We start from the raw sequence: 5,386 nt of genomic DNA, 5'->3' as shown, positions 1-5,386 counted from the left end.
TCAGCCAGGATTCCCACATCTATAACCACTGCAGTCTTCTGCTGCTTGTCAGCCACCACTGTGTTTGGTTGGTTGGCCAGGAGCTGCATGTCTGTCTGGAAGTTGAGGTCCCACAGCACCTTAGCCTCTTTGTTTTCAATCACCTTAGCTGTTGTCTCCCATCTGGAATTGGAGCCTTCTAATCCATATGTGGCACAGATGTTTCTGTATACTATCCCAGCTGCTTAGTTGTGCATCTCTGTGTACGCTGTCTCATCTTGCTTCTTGCATCCTGCTACTATGAGCTGGACTGTATCCAGGGCACATTTTTGTACTGCCTTCAACCTGAGTCCTGATGGCTATGGTAGATTCCTACCCCTGTGGATTTGGTGCTTAGGATCTTGTGCTTGCATGATCAAAACATCTTTCCTGTCCTTTTGGTCAGCCTTTTCGAGCATTTGGGAGTATTTCTCAATGTCAGCCACTTCCTCTGTCTCTCAATAGCACATTAAATGCAGGGTCTTGGTCACCACACTTCCACCTTTTGTTTCTTATCACCATCTGTCTTCAGCTGCCTGAGGCACTCTTGTAGCACCTCATCTCAAAGGGGCCATCTCCCTAATGTATTCTCATAGCTCTGACACCCACTAGTCCCCCTCTTCCACTTTTTGTTGCTCAGAGCCATGAGGTGGAAACATCCATGCAAACATCTGCATTGTGAGGAACTTTCATGTTTTGACATCCATGGCATTGATTTCCTCCTTTGGCCTCTTGCTATTCCAGCTGGGTATCTGATGACCAGTGAGGCCTATGTATTGATTGCTTAAATCTTATTCATGGTGTTGATTTGGCTTTTCAGCTCCCATTTCACTCTGTGGGAGTAACTGGCTAAGGCTGACCTTTTGCAACTTCATCATTGTTCCCATTAGACTTTGGAATACCAAGGTGCTTGTAGCCGTTTTTTCAATAATCTGCCAATATATATATGTACACTCTCTCCAGTATACATATAAAGCATTTTTATATACAGTATATAAATAGAATAACAAATGATACAGATAGTTTGTTTCATATTGCACATATTGCAAGAATAAAAGACTGGTGATTTTTTAAACAGCTCAGTGTTGTCAGGTGTCTAAATGAAGACAAAAACCTAGCTGAGCTGATCGATACAAACAAAAGATTGATCTATTATTCTCAAACATGAAAATAAAAGCCGACTTTGACAGCAGCTCACTCCTACATGACACAAAATTAATGGATCAGACTCATGATTTCATAGCTGCTGCCTACTCATTACTGCAAATAATCTTCTTATATTTGGGTGCAAATATCATCATTTTGTCTACAGTCTTAGGTGAGCCCACTGAAGAGAAGCTTACCTCCATTGTGTTTGACATTGTTTTGCTGGAGGCTTGGTTCCTAAAATAATGAGTTCTGCTTCTATGTTCTGAGTGTAAATTGGGCTCAGAGAAAACAATCTGCTTTCACCGATGACACCTGAAACATATAGCATTAATTTAATAGAAAAGGGCAGCTTTGAAAAAGTGCGTGGTATTCCCCTGTTATAGACCTTGACACCCACTCAAAGTGACATGAACCCCAGGAGTTATTTCTAAACTTTTATGTGGAATGCATAGCATACACGCTCAGAAATTTGGAAACAGTAAAAGTCTATTTCTGGTTTTATGGGTACAATCTTTTTGAATGCACCCCCGGGGCTAATCTTGGGCTTCCAGATTTTAAGATGCAATATGAAAAAACTGCTTGTTTTTGGCTAAATGCAAAGGATTTTAGGCCAAATACATATTTTCGTTTAAGGTTTTATGGATTATTTACATTAAATGAAAAACAACTGTCATTCTCCATCTGTCTTATATATATGTATTTAAAGGAGCAGAGCACTGCCAGAAAAAGACTACAAAAGTCAATTTCCAGGTTAACAAATGAATATTGTGAAATATATATATATATATATATATATACATATGTACATATGTATATATATATATATAATTTGAATGAGCTGGGTTTTTTGTTTTTTGTTTTTTACATCACAGGGTACTCCTGCAGTGCCACACAGTTGTAGCAAGCAGCTGCTATTTTTTTCTGAGAGTTTATTATGGATCAGATGTTTTTCCTCTATATTATTCTTTGGGTATCAGCCATCACATCTCCATAATTGCATTAAAGTGGAAGATAAACATGAAAGGGTCTGCAAATTGGTGTGACACTGATACTTTGCCCATTTTGTCACAATAAACAAATTATGCACATTAGCAGCTATAATAAATTGACCTCACAGTAGGCCAACACACCTCTCAACATTTTGAGAAATGTAGATCACTTTAATGTGCGTATGCTAAATGCAAGGTCACGTCCAACAAGCAATTAGCCTAGCTTTATACAAAGCAGGGGCAAACATGCTGTTAAAATATACCAGGAGGTAAGTCTTAAAACAGTTTGGTATTTTCAGAAATACACTCATTTGCTTTTCTTAATGGCGCAGATTTCATAAGAGAAGACACCTCTGGAATCAGCAAGGCATTTTCACCCAGAGAACTACTGCTCATCGGCTATTTTCTCTTTTTTCTTTAAAACCCTTGAAATGGTTTTGAGGGAAAATCCTGAAAACCAACAGTTTCTGAAAAACTCAGACCAGCATGTGTGGCACCAACAACTACCCCACATTCAAGTCCCTTGAGTCTGATGCTCAGTTTGAACCTCAGCATCTCGTCTTAAGCATGTTGTAGCAAAAGACCTGACACACACGGGATTGACAAACCCATTGCTTGGGAAATGTTTATTTTGCTTGTTCAGCCGTTTCTTTTGCATTACAACACATAGATACAAGTGACTCAGGAAGCAGCTCCTTCTGCAGCTACTCCACACACACTCGCTCTCCCACGCGTCTCCGATATGGGGGAGAGAGAGCGTGCGTCAACAGTCACCTGCACGTACACCTCTCTCCTCTGTCACCTTGACGCCGCCCCGAGAGCTCACTGTACCACCCCTCCTCTGCTGCAGGCAAGAGACCACACCCCTGCCACACATGTCTATGTGCCTAAGTGCGCTGAGTTGCTGCCATGTGATTGGCTCATTAGATAGTGTTGTTAACAAGCAGCTAAACAGGTGTAAGCTATAGTGAGCAGTCAGTTAGTCTAGCATTAAGACAGGAAACATGGTGTGGGGTGACAACTAGTCTACCACTTCTAATGATTATAGCCGAGCACTTGTATGTTTGTCCTTCCTCTTGTTCTTGAACATGTTCTTTTTGCATTACTTTATGTTATCAAGAGTGAAGTCTTGAGAAAGGACACATAAGTGTCTGACCTTCAGGATAAGGAAGCATAGTTGTATGACTCAGTTCATGGCTGCACTAAATAAAAAACTCTTTGATAAATCTCCACTTTGTGTCACATTAATGCAGTAAAAACGACTAATGAGGCATATGTAACACGAGTCTTCTCTGACATACAAGAGACAGTCACACAATGCAATAAACAAGGCAAATTTCAGCGTAAAGAAAAAAACCCTGCTGTGCCTTAATAATAAAATCACAGTCAGAAAAGTCAATACCTGGATGCTCTCTGGAAAAGCTAATGGACAATGACAATGACTGGGGTAGAAACATAAATATAAATCAATTTGCTACAAAAAAATATAGATGACTCATGTTGCTGAATAGACCGATGTCTCCTAAAAGGTTTTAGCAATAACATTGACTGCAACAACAATTTAAAATTAATTATTTCACGTGCCACCTTCAAAATAATGTCAATAACACATTCATAAAATTATTAGCAGTATCTCAATCAATGGCACTTTTGAGGTACATTGAGGGACCTAAAATAACTGGACACTAATGATTTTACACCAGAGTGGATGGCTGAACTGAAATTGAAATTTTCACATCCACCGAGAATCTCAGCTGACACTGGCTAAGAAGCATATAAAATGGACAGGCTGCTGGTTCACATGGCTAACAGACAGACAGATAACCGTTTATATTCACACCCACTTAGAGCAAAATTTCAGTTAATCTTAGATACATTTAAACTGCAAGAAAAAAAAAACTGATCACTCTGACAGGGAAACAAAACAGGGACAGGGAGATGATGCAAGGAGCCAACCAGAACTCAGTAGTGAGTAGAGTCGTGTAACAATGTCCCCATGGGACAGTTTGCTTCACAGGCAGTAGTCCAATAGAATGTATACATGCATACATGCACACATACATACATAAAGCACATTTTACAAAACGTAATCCTGGATTCAAATGTATTATGATGCCAACATAAACCATGAGGAAGAGGGTTCAATTAAAAAAAAAAAGACATATAGAAGATGCTGAGGCTTTTATAAGGACCTTATGTTATCAAGGGTACTGGAGCTTCCTGTAAGGCAGCCGTGTTAAGCACTGCTCCACCACGATACTCACATCTTTAATTCAAATGTACCATTTAATTCATTTTTAACTTCTCAGCAGGAGTTCGTGCAGTTGTGCTCTCACTGCCTTGCAGATTTAATCTGGCCTATTCATTTTGAATGGAATCATGATTTCCATACCGTCATCATAACAGCATATTTTGCTCAGAACTGCTGCCTAAATAAACCCAATGACAGTATGCAGCATATGCTCACAAAAACACCCCTAAGATGCTGAGATGATGTTCAGATTTATGATTTGTTCACACTAGAGCTGTTCACAGCTTGTGACAAAGAGAAATAAGACTAAATAAGTACAAATAAGGAGTCTTAATGACATAACAACAGCAGTTTATATTGTTGTTGTTGGTGGTTTTTTAAATAAAAATTCAAAAACAATTCCCTGATAAACTGGTACACAGTCTGAGTCTTGTCTCACAATTCAGTCATTATCTTCACACAGTCACAACAATTTGCTCAAGCACTACAGGAGCCAGTTAAACCAATTAGTTTAAAAGAAGTGCACCGTTGGATTAAGGGGGTTAACCGTGTCAGTGAATTGGTCTCAAGTCATCCGTCCACTGTGCCCTCCTTTATATGCTTGTAATTGAGTTTCGCACAGAATTAAAAGCAGATTACGCTACTGCATGTTAAATCACCCCATTCATTTCTAACATCTTGTTCATCCACCATGTCCCTCCCCGCATAAATGCCCGAACACCCCCTTTCTCTACATTTTTATGGGGGTGGGCATTCGGGTTGAAGCTCAGAGCTCGTTGCTCGCTACAATGTGCTGTGTTGGTGTTTGACCCTGCAGTGGCTTTGAATGGAGACAGAGGGGAGACCAGCGTCATTCTGACGAGTGGTCCGTGCGGAGCGCGTTTAGAATCGCGTTTGCAGTGTGCTCAAACAACCTGCGGTCACTGCAGACGCACCAGCAACAGCTGCAGTTCATCCGCCACACAAGACACCTGGAAGC

This window comes from Oreochromis aureus, linkage group 13 (assembly GCF_013358895.1).
Source record: "Oreochromis aureus strain Israel breed Guangdong linkage group 13, ZZ_aureus, whole genome shotgun sequence".
Classification (NCBI taxonomy): Eukaryota; Metazoa; Chordata; class Actinopteri; order Cichliformes; family Cichlidae; genus Oreochromis; species Oreochromis aureus.
The sequence above is the reverse complement of the archived record's forward strand: the minus strand, read 5'-3'. Positions refer to the sequence as shown.